The sequence below is a fragment of the Salvia splendens genome, chromosome 12 (genome assembly GCF_004379255.2).
Source record: "Salvia splendens isolate huo1 chromosome 12, SspV2, whole genome shotgun sequence".
Lineage (NCBI taxonomy): Eukaryota > Viridiplantae > Streptophyta > Magnoliopsida > Lamiales > Lamiaceae > Salvia > Salvia splendens.
The window spans coordinates 21,874,279-21,893,929 of NC_056043.1; the positions used below are offsets into that span (position 1 = coordinate 21,874,279).

The 19,651-nt window shown below is 38.6% G+C and overlaps 1 long non-coding RNA gene across 1 annotated transcript; it reads left to right on the forward strand.

Annotated features, from left to right (window-relative positions):
- The first annotated feature begins 9,762 nt into the window (after window positions 1-9,762).
- On the forward strand, window positions 9,763-11,449 carry LOC121758587. The gene is made up of 2 exons (XR_006041523.1): window positions 9,763-9,842; window positions 10,904-11,449. It is a non-coding gene; the product is annotated as an uncharacterized LOC121758587 (long non-coding RNA).
- The last annotated feature ends 8,202 nt before the right edge of the window (window positions 11,450-19,651 follow it).

Genomic DNA, 19,651 nt, shown 5'->3' on the forward strand with positions numbered 1-19,651 from the left:
CCTTACTGAGGCGGGAATCTTTCCCTCGTTTCCTCTCATATCACTCAAAGCAGTGGCTATCTGGGACAATTGTTTAGCCAGCATATCCATGGCTGCCTTTTGCTCCTGTTGAGCATCTTGAAGCTTATGCACTACGTCATTGTTCGATTGCATGTTGCTTTGCATATGTTGCTGAGAACTGACGAGGTCGTGCACCATATCATCGATACTCTTTGGTGACTTTTGTGGTTGACTGGGCCCTGGCCCTATACTCAGCGTCTGTCCACTCGCTTGATTCTGACGAGCGTTCCCTTGACCGCCTGAAGAGTTGTTGTATTGATTTCCTTGGCCCTGGTAATTATTCTGAAAATTCCTTTGGTGCGGTGGCACATAAGAGTTCCCTTTATTATTCTGATTTATGTTCCCCCAGCTTGAGTGGTCTCCTTGGTTCCGATTGATCCAGCTGCCCTGCCCCTCTTGATTCCTTCCTGACCAGTTACCTTGCCTTTCGGGCTGAGGTGCAAACTGCTGACTTTGTTGTGGTACTGGCTGATTCTGCTCATTGTCAGTCCATCTGAAATTCAGATGATTCCGCCAAGGTGCATCTCTCTGTCTTCCTGGATTCCAGCTCCCATCGGGATTCCAACTACCCATTGCATTGACCTGGGCCTGATAATCTCCTTCCTGAGTCCCGTAATATTGCTGAATTTGACTATCTCCTGGACCCGGAGATTTCTCCTTCCCTTGTGAAGTCAGTGGATTCGTTTTCTCAATCGCGTACAAAAGAGCCTTCTCGAGCCTATCAATCCTTGCCTCCACTTTATCATCTTCTTGCTCTCTTACGGCATGCACCGACCCTCTTCTCACAGCATTCCTAGGGTTATCGTACGCCTTCTTAGCGTCGATCAATTTTCCCAGAATTTCCCTTCCTTCACTTCCCCTCTTTCTTGTGAAATTCCCCCCGCTCGAGGAATTCATTAAATCCTTTGACTCAGGAGTCGCTCCTTCGTAAAACAGAGAGTAGGTCTCTGCCTCTATCATTCGGTGGTTTGGGCATGCATCCAACAACCCCTTAAATCTCGACCAATACTGACTCAAGGATTCGTCGTAATCCTGCTTACACTCTAATATTTCTTTCTTCAGTGCATTCCTCTTGTTGGATGGGAAGAAATAATCTAGGAATTCAAATTTGAAATCCCTCCATGTGCGAATAGAATCCGGGGGTAACCTTAATAACCACGTGTTAGCTTCCCCCTTCAAGGTAAACGGAATCGCACGTAGGCGATAATCCTCCTCTGTTGCATCATTCGGCCTCTTCTGAATACCACACAACTTGCTGAATTCATTTAAGAACTCATACGGACACTCATTTCTACGCCCAGAGAACGTCGGCAAGATGCCGAGCACGTTTGTCTTGATCTCAATAGTCCTCTGGCGTGGATTCATCACTATAGCTTGAGCTGGTTCTCCATCTAAATGGGCAGTGAGAGAACCGATCTCTGGATCTGGATCTACTACCTGCGCCATGACTATTTCCTCTGCTTCCCCTGTTTCTGACTCTGTTTCTGATTCGGGTGGGGATTCTGGATCTTCGCGTCCTGACGACGTCCAAGATTCATCGCTAGTTAATTCACTTGGGAACGGATCTCCTATGGTGAACCCTGATCTGGTGGTCACAGTAGAGGCTGTATCCTTAACCTGCCGAGTAAACTGGCCGTACTTCCTCCCAGACGAGTTGCTTCAGTAGGTAGATCCTGAGCCTCTGCTCATAAACTACAAACAAAAGAGAAAGAAAACAAATCAAAACTATTTACACCACAGACTCTGAACACTAACACTAAGCACGCCATCCATCCCCGGCAACGGCGCCATTTGAAGTGGGAGCTGAGTCGGATCTTGTGTGTTTCGTGTGCTTACAGGGAACACTAATACAAGTGCTCGGTCAAGACACCGCGCTTCTTAAATCCACTGGATCACTAGGTCCAGGAACCCAAGGAACACAGAGTGTTGTTGTCGTTGGACACGCTCGACTCTCCTTCAAAAATTAATCCCTCAACCCAAATTACTATTAAATTAGTATAGGGAAGTGGGGTCGATCCCACGAAGATGGATTCGTGAGTAGTGTTTAGAGACTCTGGAAACAAGCGGCTGCTGCCACGCAAAGGGTTGAGGTTTATAACAACTACCACTAGACCTAGGCACGGAATTTAAATGCTAGACCTAAGAAACAGAATACTTGTAAAATCAGACATCAACACCGAAAGAAACAATAACTCGCTAGACCGTGTAAATGATTAACTAAATATGACTAGGCAGGAAGAATTAAAAAGTGGGGACCAGGACATTCAAATAAGGTAAGTACGGTAAAAGCTGCAACTAACAAACTCATGCAATTTCCTATCCAACTCAGAAACGTAAATGAAGAAAACAGAGCATACTCCTAGATTCGAACAGAATATAGAAATCGGGATGCCGGAAACTCGCTACGAATCAGAAGTACATCAGATCTACATAAACTGAACGAAATGAAATGAAAACACGTAAGCTAGGCATAAAATTAAACCAACACGACTCAGATTCACGTCGAATGCTTAATCCACTCCGGATCCAAGACATCCGAACTCAACACCCAGCACAATCAACTCCATAGCTCCAATTCTCACAGATCTACTCAAATCAACTCCAGATCCCAACAATCACAGACAACCCTACGACATCAACAAGTTAAGAACCCGATTCATCCACAAATAAACTCCATTCTCCCAGATCCAACCACAAACCTGCGATAATCTAGAAAACAATCAACTCCAACAATCTAACTCAGAATTCAAGTAAACATAATCGACAAACAAAGATCAACACACTCGGCATAAACTAAAATGAAACTTGCATAAACACAGAGCATATCCAGAAAACAAAGAGGTCCGAGCCTCGAACAGCGAAGCTCGGCGAATTCAGCAGAAACGTAAACAGAAAATAAATTGTTTCTTCGCCCTCAAGTAGGACGGTGTTACCACCAGATCGAAAAGTGTGTAAGCTAGAAGTGAACCCAAAGTATGCACTGAATTTCCCATGAAAGAACCCAAGTGTGTGAAGAAAAGTGAACTAAGCTACAAGCTGTTGGCGAGGTCTCCAACCCAAAAGATCCCTCCAGCGTGCATGCTTCTCTCTTTTATAGACGCGGACATAATCTTCTAGAGTCTTCGTAGAAATCTCTATTCTACCCTTCAACTCCGAGGCTTCCTCCGTCGAGCAATTTTCCGCATAATGTCCACTCTTTCGCCTTCTTCCTAGGTCCACGCAACTGTCTCCCTTCTTTGCTGGACCTGGCGAAAATCTTCACACACCTGGCTTAAAACGCGTGTTAGACCCAGAAATTTCACGAATTAAAGCCCTAGACCTATGCATGAAATTAGCCTTATCAGTTGCGTGTTCTGCTCTCCTTCTTCTTCGCTGGTCAGTTGGTCAACGGTTGTTGCTGCTGCTAGTGCGGCTCTGTAACCAGTGGTAACGATGCCGGCTTACTGGACTCTCCAATGAGCGTTAGTGCCTCTGTATATAATAGGGTGATTCCAGTGGCTGCCGCGGTGGTACCTTCTCATGAACAGAAGAAAAAACAAATGAGAAAAGAAAGAAACAAAATTATATACACCTATGCGCTACACACAAACATAAAATAACACCATGCTTCCCCGGCAACGGCGTCATTTTGGAAGGGCCTAGAGAATGGGCGCGAATATAGTATGGATCAAGTTATATGGAGATAACCGAACCGGTTGGATCAGTTAGCAAATGCCGTTGCCACTTGATCAATGCAATCTCGCTCTCACTCGTTTCCTACCAAAGTAATTTATAAACTCTCAATTTTGTACTACTTTAACAATAAAGCGGCTAGTTCGGGGTCGATCCCACAGAGAAGCTAGTGTATCGAGTGTGTGAGTAGTGAACAGGGGGTTGGCTGCTACCACGCTTTAACTTTGAGAGTTTTTAACTACTGATTTTACTCTAGACAGAATTTAACTTACTAACTTGATCAAGAAAATTTTAATTACCAGGTCAAGTGAATTTCAGACTGGAATAAAAATTAACTACATGAAACAGTAAACACCACGATGAAAACGAAAGCATCTTTGATTAAAGCTAAAACTCAGAACCGTACAGCGTGAAATTTAAACTAAGCTAACACTTCGGAAAATACGAAAGCAAGTAAAACCGAGGAGATCCTCGGCGGGAAACTTAAGAATACGCCGACAAATATCAAGTATTCTGCAGCGCTCCTTCGATCGCCCTTTCTAACTAAGCATTACTTTATCTAAGCTATCTAGAGAACTGAACTAAACTAGAGAGCTAAGTTAAACTAAACTAAAGACGGAAAGTAAAGGATCAGATCTCCCTTGAATGTGGTGGCACATCCTCTATTTATAGGCTCGGCACGACCTCCAGCTGGATAACGATCTTGGCAGGGAATATTCGCTCACGCTGAGTGTGAGCGACTTATCGATTGCTACGTGCTCTCCTTCTAGAATGACGACGCTTTTCAGTAACAGATTCATGACTCAGCTTCGTCCTTGCGTCTCATATATCAGCACGTGTCCCCTTCTAGAACGTTGTCCTTACTAACAGAATGATGAGCACCATCCAACTCATTGCCTCGTGTGTCCTTCTTCTGGAAGCCTGTGGTCCCCTCCTTGCCTGCTTGGTTCCTCCCTCTGATCAACTCCCCCGATTTCTAGCCTCTTTTCGCCTATTGTACTTGCTTGATCAATTTGGCCTTGTTGCCTTGGTCAAGCGGCATTCCTGCACATTTAACACTTGCTTTGCGCGTTAAACCGATCAAGTAGCGTACATTTTCCCCCTAAACCGATGCATGAAATGAGCCTTATCAGTCGTCTCACCGATGTGGAGGTACTCGTCCCACATGTCTGCCGCGCCTCCGTAGGCCAACTGCTTGATTGCCGCAGTGCACTTTTGTATAGACGTGTGGCTGGGTCTGCCATCCGCATCGTACCTGAATCGGAAATACAAATATCGACGCTCCAAAGCATCAACGATACGCATAAACACTGCCCTACGCATCCTAAAACGCCGCCTGAAAAGAGGCGCCCCAAACCGCGGCTCCTCCGCAAAGTAGTCTTCATATAGCCGTTGATGTGCAGCTACGTGATCCCGATCAATCACTGCTCGTCGGTGGACAACGAGTGGTGGTTGAGGTACCGCCGGCTGCAATGCCCTTTGTTGCAACCGATTTATCTCGCGGGACGTATAGGCCTCCAACTCTTCATTCATTTGCCGTTCGTACTCATCAGCATCCCCACCACTACCACCACTAGTACCACCCGCGTTACTCATTTCACGTTGTTGCTCTTGTACAGAAATTAAGTGAGTAAGAAAACTCGTTAAAACAAGCTGTGCGAACGAAAATGACGTGCTAATCAAGTATATATAGTGTTTCAAAAAAAAAAGTGCTGGCCGATCGCCCGCCTACAATGGCGGCCAGCCGACCGGCGAGCGGATCGGCAAGCGCCCGATTTGGCGCTAGTCGACTCCAATGGTTCGGCGAGCGGACCAGCCAGTGCTGGGAATCGGCTAGCCGGTCCGCTAGCCGCCATTGGAGATGCTTTAATTGACAAATAAATAAGAATAGAAAAAATTTTAGTGGTATCATAGTTTGTGTCATTTTTTTTTCACTCTTCGAATCTTTTTTTGTCACGACCGCACTAGCTAAGGATAGAATAGTCGAGGAACCGTGACTAGGGGTGGGGGTGTAAGAAGCGGGGAAAGAAATAAGGGAAAAATAAAATCAAACATTAGTTGCGAGACATGACTAATTAAGTGCTGATACATAGAAGAAAGATACTTGATTATGAAAACTCGAGTAATTGTTTGTAAAAATTTCAAAATATCAGAGTTTTGAACCAAATAGACTTGAGTCTTTCCAGATGCACAACGGAAGCAAATGAACGCGGTTCCATGTATGAAGACATGAACCTCCGAGAGTCAAAATCTGACGGAATTAAATGTCTTGTCTCAATAGCACTTCCTCCACCACTTCGCTGTCCAACCTGCACATTTAGAAATATATGCAGGGCTGAGTACAAAAAGTACTCAGTGAACACATTGCCGAAAATTACACATATTCATTTGAAAATATTGTCAAGCAATCATCACAGTAACACTCGGGGGTTTATTGAAAATGCCCGATCTTACTAAAAAAAATATTCACATTGGACTGCAGTCCCTTTTTCCTGTACTTAGCCATATCTGATCACATTGTGCCGTCGAGATGGTGTTCTCGCACGGTCACCTTCTCTGCCCATCATGTCAGAGGTATTCTTGTGTCGGGAAGGTGGCCACCTTCCACGGTCACCTGCTCTGCCCAACATGTCAGAGGTAGCTTGTGTACACTAGTCCGAGCGGGGACACCACCCTCACTGGGACCCGAATTCGATTTATATCATCATTCATAATTCACTTGGCCTTAGCCAAACAGATAGGCATCATACACAAAACATTTATGGCAAGACAACATCTTTAAAAATTACGAACATGTGTTCGAGTTTTCATATAATACGATTTATATTTTTCGTATAAGAAAGCTCACCTTGATCGTTTAGATTCCTTAACTTGAATCTTTCATTCCGACTTTACTTGCGGAAGCACCCTTTTTAAAAAAAATCACAATAGAATAATATACTAATTAGACTCAAGTACAAAACTATTTAAATTAGAATGCATGCCTCATAATAAATCTCATTTTCTTACTTCACTTGTCTTTAAGAAATTTCTTAACTCATATATTATTTGATGCGTCTTCATTCACTATTTTCGGGGTTCGACCAAATTGGATCTACGTATCTTCTTACTTTGAAAATTAATTCCAAGATTCATTTTAGTTTGATTACATCATTTGAAGAAATCATAAACCAATAATCAAAGTAAACATTAATGAAATCTTATTTACAAACTTAGGCTAAAAATTAATACTAGCTTTGCTCCCAAAAGATATTATTTTCTACTAGATGAAGGCCCTCTTTCATTTTCAGCCCAAAACATAAATAATTTCGGAATTAGGCTTCCCTCTATTAAAACAGCCTTCATGAATTAACGAATTTGGGCTTATCTTATTTCCTCACTCTTTGGCCCAAGTATGAAAATTAGCCCAAGTAAATAAAAACACTAGCCCAACCATTAAGCCCATTTAAAGAAAACCTATGTTATAATACCCAAGTCTTCTTCTTCCTCCCCAATTCACCAAAATGAACGCTCTCCCCCCTCACACATTGCCGCCACCGCCAGCCTCCCTCCCGTGCCGTCGTCGCGCCGCCGTCGCCTCCGGCGGTGGTCCTTCTTCCTCCTCCTTCTCTCTTTCTCCCTTCTCTCCCTCTCTCTATTCTTCTTCAGCATCACGCCGCCGCCCTCTCTCTCCCGATCCGCCGCCGCCGCCGCCGCGGATCTGCCTCCGTCGCCTCCTTCCTCTCCTCCTCCTCCTTTCTCTCCCTCGGCTCCCTCTTTCTCTCTCGGATCTGCCACCGCCACCGCCGCCACTGTGCATGCACAGGTGGCGACTTCGGCCTCCTCCACGCCTCGAGCTGCCGGAGCAGTTTCCCGGCGCCGCCTCCTCGCCGAACTCCCAGAAGGTAAATATTTAAATTTCTTTCTCTTCTTTTTTTTTCTATAAAGGTTTAATCTCTCATTTATGTGTTTTGTGTTTTAACTTTGTAGAATTGTCAAGATTTTATTGAAAGACATAATAGGGGTGTGGGCTGCCCTCGTCGTCTCCGGGCGGCTGAGCTCGCTGCCGGAATCCGGCAGACTCATAGAGATAAGTTTTTCTTCTTCTTTCTAGTTATTAAGGCACTAAGATTTTATTTTATTTCTATTTACTGAATTTGGTGAATTTGGAGTATATGCCTTGTTATATGGAAGACTTAATGGTGAAACATACTATTAGACTAGGTGTTGTAACTTCCAAATTTGGGCAGATTCTAACTTTGAAATTGTATATGCATGCTTGACATAGATGAAAGAAAAGAAAGGCTTGGTGTTTACCTTTTGATGTGGGAACAAAAGTGTCGTTGTATTGTGGGCTTGATCCTACAATTATTAGCAACTCTTCCTCCTCGTACTCCTCTATTCCATGTAGTATTTTTGGAATGTTTGATTGTGATGGTTGGCTGTATTTGGAAACTTTGGGGGTTTATTATTTATATACTTGTTGGATTCGGTCAAGTTGCTATACAAGTGGGAGGACTCTTAAATACTCAAATCTTTATCAAGATTTAATTTTGATCTTCTATCTCTCAATGCATGTATTTGGGTGTTTCCTTAGGTTGATCCAATGGCCAAGAAGCCTCTTGCAATTTGATTGAGAATTTGAGGCCTTGATCTTCTCTATTTTTACATTAAATACTATCCTCCCAAAAATTATGATTGGATGGAAAGATAAATATCCTCCGTCTATCAAATCTACTCAAATCTACTATTAAATTTCATTTGATTTCTTCTGTCATCCAATTAATGCAGCATTTAATGCTGCTGATACACAGGATCAGCCCTCTTTTTTTTTGTTTATTAAATTAATTATTTAAGTATTTGTTCACTTATTCATTTAATTTGGTGTAGGCATACTCGGTTCCTGTTCGTGGCTGTCCTCGTTGAAGTACCCATTTTCTTAAAACATACGATATATATAAATTAAATTTCCGTCGGACTTTTGTTGGATGTATCACATTAAAATTTTGATTTTTGGATCTTATTTATTTATTTAAATTTATTATATTCACCTAGATGTAATATATTTACGTGTTCTATTCACTTGCCTAAAGTCAAAACAAACATCGACAATCTATCGTAGCTCGGATTTAATCTCATAAAAGTCACTTATATAGATAATCAAGTTAATAATTTAGTTTATAATAATATCGGCTTAGCGGGTCGTTACATTTTTTTCCTAATAATTTCGCATGTAGTTGAAAAAAGATAGTACTACTTATTAATTTATTAATTTATCATTTTGTAAAGGCAAAGTTGCAAATGGGGAGTCACTCGACAATTTTTGAGTTGATGAAAGATAAACCGATTTATTTGGAGTCACTCGACAAATTTTTTGTTGAATAAAATACAAGAGTGAATTATAAAAAAAAAGTCTATGAGCGATTAATGGTTTTTGATAAAGACTTAATTAATAGTAACATTTGAAGTAATTTTTCACTATTTCTAACTATTTTTGCCCTTTCTTCACTTTTTAATTTAAAAAAATATTTTAGCATTTATGTTAAATATTTCGATCATATACATTCTCTTTCTTCTTCAATTTCTTTATTATTCTTTTATCCTCCATTTATTTTTAATTTAATTTAGTTTAACAATAAATATTCAATACACATCAAACTAAAGATATTAACAAAAGCTTTAATTTTATAAATATTTTTTAAATAAACTAAAATAAAAAATTATACAAAATAATTTGTACATGAGCGTTTTGGCAAGATTTATTGTTATGTACTACACAAAATATATTCTCGTTATATTTTTAATAGGAATAGTAAATATGAACATTGTTTTTAGGTTGTGTCTTAGATAAATTTCTTTTTGGTTATTTAAGCACATCGGCTACAATTTTGTCCAAAAACATATTCATATTATTACTATTTTACAGGTAGATGTAAAAAACATTATTAGATTTTGTATGGTTATTTTGGTAGCAGTTAGCAGTCTAAAAATAGCATGTTAATAACATTTGATTGCATAATAAAGCTAAGGGGAAACACAAGACACAAATCTTTTCCTTTTGTTCTAAAAAATCTACATCTTCCCCTCTACTTTTGTAACCGCGTTGTTCTTTCCTCTTCGAGAAAAACGAGGTATGTATTTAGTTTCTATTATGTGCCTTAAATTCCAGAAAATTACAAGAAAAAATAAATTTTACTGAAATTCATATATTTTGAATCTAGGTTTTCGTTCTGGCAAATTGGTCAATTTCATTTGTATAATATTCACATTTTACATCCATACGCTATGCATGTCAGATTATATGCAGGGCTATATTATTGCTAGACTCCAACATGCTCAACCAAACATTTTATATTTGTTTAATTTTTATGGTATTCGATATTAGATGAACGTTTTACCAGATATAATCCTCTCATTCAATCCTACAACATCGGGGAAACATCAAATTGGGTTAAGTTGCTTTTTGCGTGATTTAATCATTGTGAAATCTAATTCAGCACTACAACCACGGGAGAACAAAGAAATATTAATATTGATAGGAACTATATTTCCTAAATTTTATTTAAAAGTATATTTTTGTACGATTTTAGATTATTAATAAGGGCTATATATATAGTAACTTATACTATATTTGGACAAATATAAAAATTTTGTAGAAGAAAAACACTAAAAGAGCTTGAGCCCCTAGTGAGCACTATATAGATCCGCCCATGACTACAACAATATCGGCGAAACATCAAATTGGACTCGTGCATTTACAATTTACATAGATATATAGTAGTTGTTATCAAAGAAAATAAATACTACTATATAACATTCCTCTATAAGAAATAGTTTTATTTTTTCCAATTTGATTTATTTATAAAAACTATTTCATTTTTGGTAATATGACACACCACTTTTCTTCATTATCTATCTTATTTATTTATCTTTAACTAATACTAATAATCTAAGTATTTTTTATATATTTCCTATAATTTACAAATTTTACATTAAAATATATGGCATTCACTATGAATGACACATGAACCAAAAGCTATTCTAATAACTGCATAAAATTTATCATTAAGAGTAATGTTTATCAATATTTATCATCAACAAAATGAAAGATAAAGTTCAAATTTTAATTATGATATTCTTTTTAGAGAATGAAGTACTAAATTCTAATTATAGTCATTTGTTAATTAAAAAGCGGGAAGAGAAGAGAGAGCAACGACATGAAATCCACAAGCACCATCACCTCCATCTTCCTCGTGACGGCCATGCTCGTCCTCGTCCTCCTGCCCACAACTCACGCAACCCTAAAATCTAATGTCAAGTATGCGGTGGGGACGAACAACCACACCAACTACTTGAGTGTGCGGTGCTTCTCATTCAGTGATGGTGAACCACCTTGCCTCGGGGGGCCAATACGAGTTCAAGGTGATGAAGCGGGCGGTCTACCCTTCCTCCACCATGTACATTTGCTCCACTAACATGGGCACCTTCGTCGTCTAAACATACGACTATGAGTGCACTAGTGACGAGTAAGAGAAATGTGACGGGCGATTTGATGAAGATAAATAGTGCTTATAGATGGGAACCAAACCTCAGTCTTTAACTAGTGTTGTTTTCCTTTGTGTTTTTGTACAAACACTATTGTTAGATGGCATGATTAGATCATTATTTAATCTAACAGTAGTATTTTATGTACTAATTTGAACTTACGATTTGTATTTTATGTTTGGATTTGGGCTTACAATTGGTGGTATGTTTGTGATTTTGTGTCAATCTATCCCCTACATGCAAAAGTATATATCGCAACGGGAAAGAATAATGCAGTAAAATTATACATAATTTGGATTGGGAATCAAGTTTAATCATTGCATGTCTTTGTTGGTTTTTGGAGTACAAGAGATAAACCGGGCGTAATACAACCCAAAAGAATGAATGCAGAATAAGAACTGAAACGAAATTACAATGACAAAAACGAAACAGTAAATCGTAAAAGTGGAAATAAGCCGACTCGAGGAGGCCTCTTCCGCAAGATGAGATACGCCCTGATAGTGCTCTCGGATTGACGTGTTGTTCCCAAAGATAAAATGACTTTGTCTCTGATGAAGCAGCACCATTATCAGTAGAGCTCCGGCGAACTGGATGGAGAAGAGGGCAGAGCTTCGACCGAAGAACAATGCAAGAGAGAGGGAGAGCTTATGATGCAGAATGCTTGTGAATTGGTATAGAGATGCATGTAATGGCTATCCTATTTATAGGCTCAGTACACTGCAGGGGTCAACCCAGCTGACTTTCATCATTGCGGGGCTGTAACCGCCGGGCATTACAAAGCGTTACAAGCTGTTACGAGAGCTGCAGAGGCTGATCTTGGACGGACGTATCGGGTGGGCGTCTAGGTTCGTTCACGATGTGGACTTCATCATGTGTTAGCCACGTTGGTTTCACTACCTCATACTGATGAGGTGTCATCCCACTTGGCTCGCTGACGTGGAAACGTTGGTGGTCTAAAAAGAATTAAACTAGCCTCGGGTCAAGCCTAAGCACCAAGCCCAACGACCAGGCCCAAAGAACAGTCCAAAAACCACTCAAGCTATTTACAAAACATCCATAATGTATAAACAATAAGGTCCAAGGTCTTTAATTATAGGTTGTAATTTGGCTAAGGATGAGGTAAGATAAATATGTATAATATGCTCAAAAAGCTACACATTTGAGTGTCAAATTCTTCTTTCCTACAACTTCCTTCCAAAGACTCAAACAACAAAACTTTACAACCAAACTTTCACTCCCCCAAACTTGAGATACATCCCAGATAAGATTACATCTTAAAAAAAATAGAAGTTCTATCTTATTTCATCACACTTTTTTCTTTTCTTTTTTTTAAATGGCCCCGACTTTTGCAATTTGGAGGCCGTCTTTTTCATTTCTAAGAACTTCGTTCTCAACATAAACACATTTTATCAAATCTCAAAATCTCTACACTTTTATAGAACACCACCTAACGCTCAAAACTCAACCAACAAAGCTCAAACTTGTATTTAGCACCCAGATAGTAGCAAGGTTTAATAACGAGGCTACAGTAAGGCTTATTTTAGTAGCTAAGAGATTGGCTAAGTGTTTGTACAAAACAATGGGGATTAAAGCTCACAGTAGCTTCCAGGGGATCATTTGTTGGACTTGGCATGCAATCATTTGGCCATAAAGTTCATCCTAGTGCTTTATCTTCCCCTATCATTAACACATATGAATGCAAGCACGTAACTCAATAAATCAAATCGATCCAAGATAATTCCCACAAGACATATGACTTTCATACTCTCCACAACTCAAAAAATCGGTTGTAGTCATAAAATGCCCTTTCAAATAAATCAATGCACAAATTCCGTTCATCCTAATTTTCAAAGATCAAGTAAAATCAAGCAAGATTTCTCAACCAGAAAGCCGAAGATAAAGCTGTCGATTTTAAGTGTGAGAATCTTTTACACATTTTTTGCGCATGGTATACTAATATACTCCACATTAGACGTCTCCAAACCGAACCGGCCCGGATGAACCGGCCCGGAACCGTCGCCGGCGGTTCCGAACCGGAACCGGAACCATCACCGGCGGTTCGAACCGGCACCGGAACCGCCGGAACCGGCCCGGCCGGTTCCGGTTCCTCATTTTATGCAAACCGTAACCGGCGGTTCGGCGGTTTCCGACACAATTTCAGGCCTACTCCCTAGCCTTTTCACAATTTCAGGGTTAAACCGGCGGTTCCGGGCCTAAACCGGCGGTTTCCCACCGCAATTTTCAAAATTTGAAAATTCAAACGGTCCGTAAACCGCCGGTTCCACCGAAAACCGGCGGTTTCGGCGGCGAACCGGCGGTTTCGGCGTTATTTTTCAAATTTTGATTTTTTTTTTTAATTTTTAATCACAATTTTCCCCTATAAATACCCCCTCCTCTTCCATTTCTACTCACCCCATTCTTGTGTTAATAAGAATTTCTCTCTCAATCTCAATTTCTCTATTCTCCATCCTCATTCTCTCAAGTTGTGTACGTTGTTTGCGCTCATAATTTACTCACGTTGTTCTTGTTCACGTTATCATATAGTCATATTCACATAAACACTACTATCTATTCTCTACTTCCAATTTCCATAATATCATGTCTTCATCTCGTCGTGGTGGTGATCGGGGCAAGGGCATTGCTCAAGATCAAAGTGACTCTCGGCGTCGTCGTGCCCCTTCTAGAGCACAAGTTGCGGAGGAGGTGGGAAGGCGAGCCGCTCTTCGATTACAAGTAAGTTCTAAACTTCTAAATTAAATGTTTTACTATGTTAATATGTTATAATAAGTTTTAATATGTTAGTAGTTTTTTAATATGTTTTATTATGTTATATGATATAAGTTTTAATATGTTAGTAAGTTTTAATATGTTTTAATATGTTATATGATAAGTCTTTAATTTGAGAGCACCATTTGGTATACTTGCTCGGAAAAGATTATGTGCGGACTACCGCCTTTTCTTATATCCTTGTGCAAGATGGCCTATTGTGGAATGCCTCAGCGTGGTCCTTCCTTTGATTTATATGTTAGTATGTTTTAATATGTTATATGATAAGTCTTTAATTTGAGAGCACCATTTGGTATACTTGCTCGGAAAAAGATTATGTGCGGACTACCGCCTTTTCTTATATGCTTGTGCAAGATGGCCTATTGTGGAATGCCTCAGCGTGGTCCTTCCTTTGATTTATATGTTAGTATGTTTTAATATGTTTTAGTACGTTTTAATATGTTAATATGTTTTAATATGTTTTAGTAAGTTTTATATGTTTTAATGACCCCCCCGTCAAACACAGAACTTTGGCTTCTTCCAAGTTGATGACCCCGACACCCAATCCCAATTGGCGGACCTATACGCCTTCAGCAGCGGAGGAAGGACGGCACATTCGGTAAGTGAGTTAGATTTATATTTAGACTCACACTTTTCATTCAATGAGGAAGAAGGAGGTCCCGTTCCCCAACAAATCGACGTCCTAAATTGGTGGTCTTCACACGAGAAAGATTTTCCCATCCTTGCATCAATGGCCAAGGAGATCTTTTCGGTTCCGGCTTCCACTGTCGCCGTCGAGTCCGCCTTTAGTGTTGGAGGCAACGTCTTGGACGACCGAAGAAGTAGGCTCACCGGACAAAACATGGAAGCCACCATGTTACTTGATGATTGGTGCTCCGCCGAAATTAGAGACCAAGAACCGGATTGGGACAAACTAGTAGTACAACCCGACCAAGACTACTTCCCCGACGAAGAAGAGTAGGCGCCAATACTTCCGATCAAGCCAAATAGGTAAGCAAGGTAAGAGAACTACGTGGACTTTGATTCCAAAATGCAATTGAGCATTGAGGATACGTAGGCATCTCAACTTATATTTCAACTTAAATTTTAAATTTAAGTTTAAATTTAAGTTGAGCTCAAGTCCTTTTCCTTTATTTCTTTTTTCTCCCCTTTATTTCGAATATGTAATTTTGTAAATTGTAATGAAGACTTTAAGTCTTTTGTAATTTATAATTTTGAAGTTGTAATTTCTAATTTTTATGTTGTAATTTGTAAATTTTAACTTGTAATTTGTAATTTTAAAGTTGTAATTTGTAATTTTGAAGTTGTAATTTGTATCAATAAAATTACATTTGTACATCGCTTCATTCTAATGTTATTTACGCAAGTTTTTTTACATTTTAAACTTGAATTACAATTTACAAAATGCAAAAAAAAAAAAAAAAAAAAATCGGATAAACCGCCGAACCGCCGAACCGGCCCGGAACCGGGTAACAACCGACGGTTAGGCCGGTTCAAGTGAACCGGCGGTTCACGGTTCATAAACCGGAACCGTGCGGTCTTCGACGGGCCGGTTCCGGTTCCAACAAATCTTGAACCGGAACCGCCGGTTCCGAACCGTGAACCGGCGGTTCACGAACCGTGGTGACGTCTACTCCACATGTTCCCTCTTAGTTGAGTCATTTCTCCATTTTGGGAAGTTTCCTCATAATTGAATCATTTCCATATATAGTACTAATAAACACTTTTTCTCATTCTTACTTTACTCTCTTTTAGTTTATTCTATCTACTTTATTCACATTCTACTATTTCTCTGTACTTTTTTCTTTCTATAATTTTTTTGCCTATCTACTTAACACACTAAATATTTATTTATTAAATTCCGTGACCGCCACAGCTATGCGAGAATGGAGGGAGTATTAATTTATAATTTACATATTACAACAAATCTAGTTATACATATATAACTATAACAGCCCATCTAGTTAAATGTACCTATTTGTTTCCAGCTACTCGTACGACGTACGTGCATTAGTTTATTCTCTGTCGATATAAGTGCGAAAATCTTTTTCAAGTTTTTAGCGCTTAGTTTTTTTTTATATAAAATAAATATTATATACAATTATAATTTTGTTACTTTTTATTTCATATTAACAGATGAGTCATATCTAGAAATTATATGACCAATAAATATTTGGTAATACCACGAATGTATTGACAACCACTACATCAGTATTGACCTTCACCAGTATGAACCTGTCAATATTAAATGCGAGAACCTCTTTCACTTTTTTTTGCACATGGTTAACCAATACTCCCTCATTCCCACAAGAATATGCACACTATTCTTTTTTATTCCGTACCACAAGAATATACACTTTCCAAATTTAGAAACTTTTTCTCTTTAATGAGGTGGGACTCATTCTCCACTAACAATACTTTTATTACTTTTTCTCTCTACCTCTCTCTTACTTTACTAATTTTGCATTCAAACTCGTGTCGAACCTAAAGTGTATATTCTTTGGGGACGGAGGGAGTATATTAATTTATAATTTAAATAGTACAACACATCAAATTATACATATAACTATTACAACAAATCTAATTAAACGTACATTTTTGGTTTCCAGTGCGATGCACAGACATTAATTTATTCCCAATCTATATAAGTGTGAGAATCTTTTTCATGTTTCTAGAGCATAGTTTTTTTTAAAAAATTATATACAATTATAATTTAGATTACTTTTTATTTCATATTAAGAAATTAAACACCCAATATATATTAAGTACTATCTCGAATGTATCGACAATCGTACCTACATCAGTATTGACATGTTAATATTAAATGTTTTTCACATTTTGTGCACATGATTTACTAATATATTAATTTATAATTTACATATTACTACACATTTAATTATACATATAACTATTACAACACATTTAATTATACATGCTGTTTCTATATACTTGTGCGATGCACGAACATTAATTTATTTCACGTCTTATAAGTATGAAAATCTTTTTCAAGTTTTTGGAGCGTAGTTTTTTATATAATAATAAATATTACTCCCTCCGTCCCACTTTAGGAGTCTCATTTGAGTTCGGCACGGGTTTTAAGAAATATAAAGGAAAGTTGGTGAAAAAAGATAATGGAATATGGGTTCTACTTTTATATATTAGTTTTATAATAAAATATGAGTGGAAAAAAGTTAGTGGAATGTAGGGCCTATTACCATTTATGGAATATTCCAACCGGGACTCCTAAATTGGGACATCCAAAAGTGATAAACCGGGACTCCTAAAGTGAGACGGAGAGAGTATATACAATTATAATTTCGATTAATTTCTATTTTGTATTAACTGATGTGTCTCAAATGTATTGACAATTATACCTACACCAATATCGGCCTACATTAGTTTCAACCTGTCGATTTTAAGTGTGAGAATCTTTATCACATTTTTTGCGCATGGTATACTTATAATACTCCATCAGTTCCCTCTTAGTTGAGTTATTTCTCCATTTTAGGAAGTTTCCTCATAATTGAGTCATTTCAATATATAGTAATAATAAAAACTTTTTTTCTCATTTTTACTTTACTCTCTCTTAGTTTATTCTATCTACTTTATTCACTTTCTACTATATTCTCTTTACTTTTTTCTTTCACTTAATTTTTTTTCTTTATCTACTTAACACACTAAATATTTATTTCTTACACTCGTGCCGAAAAGTTTCGTCCCATCTATGAGGAAATGGAGGGAGTATTAATTTAAAATTAACATATTACAACCCATCTAGCTATACATATAACTATCACAACACATCTAATTAAATGTACCTATTTGTTTCCGGTTACTCGTGCGACGCAGGGACATTAATCTATTACTCTGTCGATATAAGTGTGAGAATCTTTTTCAAGTTTTTAGCGCATAATTTTTCTATATAAAATAAATATTATATACAATTATAATTTCATTACTTTTTATTTCATATTAACAGATGGGTCATATCTGGAAATTATACAACCAATAAGTATTACTCATGAATGTATCGATAACCATACCTATATCAGTTACGACCTACACGAGTATCGACCTATCTATATTAAATGTGAGAATCTGATAAACTCGTAGTATAGCAAGTATTTTGGATGTTTAACGTGAATACTTCAATGTTTTGTAGCATATTACTCGAGTTTGCATCCATTATCCACTACTTAAGTGTTGTGATGAGTTTGTCTAGTGTTTGGAGCTAAAACAGGTGAAAATGACTTGAAAAAGAGCTTGAAGCGAGATTACATAAGAATGCCCGACCGGGCGTTCATGCATAAGAGAAACGCCCGGCTCGGGCGTTTGTGAGGATGATTCCAGAAAGTTCGCCCGACCGGGCGTTCATGCATAAGAGAAACGCCCGGCTCGGGCGTTTGTGAGGATGATTCCAGAAAGTTCGCCCGACCGGGCGTTCTGCCTAGGAAGAACCGCCCGACCGGGCGATGTGGAAGAATCACGGCATCGAGAAGATCGCCCGACCGGGCGTTTAGGCGACTTAAAATCGCCCGGCCGGGCGATTTGTGCGGAACATTGGAAAAGCTTATTTCCGCCCCCGGGTATAAAAGGCACCTAGGTTTTCGAGCTCCAGACAGCAGACACGCCCCCAAGAGTAGTTTTCACATTGGAGAGCAGATTAAAGCGACAAAGAGTCCGATTCATCAAGAAGGTTGAAGACGAAGACGATTTGCCCACTCAATCCACCTTTGGAAGTATCTTTATTAGTTTTCTTATGTTTAGTTCACTTTCCATGGATTTATCTTGTGAATTTGCATTGAATATGAGTAGCTAAATCCCTTGTAGAGTTTTAGAGAAGACTACAATGAACGCTTTTGATTAATTTAAGGACTTTTGATTACCTATGCTCTTGTGATTGCTTTGTTTCATTCTTGTGCTCTTTCAATTCAATTGCTTAGCTACCAATTGAGTTTGTTAACCTAGTTTTGAGTAATCGAGAGATACCTAATTAGGATTGATAAAAGAATGAACAACACCTAGATAATTTGCATTCGAGAGAAGGGAGTCTAGAGTGAGGGCTTGAGCCTTTTGTTTTAAGGAGTTAATTGTGAAGTATTAGAATGAGACTTCAATATTAATGGTTAATCAACGGGTTGGGTGCACTCGAGAGAGGACTTAGCCTAGACTAGCGGCTTTCCTAGTAATCCTAGAGACTTCAATTGGGTAATCGAAGTTGTTGAATTGTTCACTTTGTGTTCGTTGTAGTTGGATCTAAAGCTCTACTTCTTTCTCTTATTTGAAACCTTTCAATTGTTGCGTGATTTTAATTTGTTTATGTTTAATTGTTTTTAAAAATCAAAAACCAAACCTTTGATTCGTCTAGATAGTAGTTAAAATCGGTCCGTGGTACTTGAGTTTACACATTTTGTCTCTGTGGGATACGATACTCTTGCTTACTTTGTGCTACACTAGCCCCGTACACTTGCGGGAATTTCTTGTGTTAAAATATGTTGAGTCAAGTTTTTGGCACCGTTGCCGGGGATAATTTGTGTTAATTTAGCTCAATATCGTGGTGAAGATAGAGATTACTAGTTTAGACTTTATTGCTTTAATTTTTATTTTA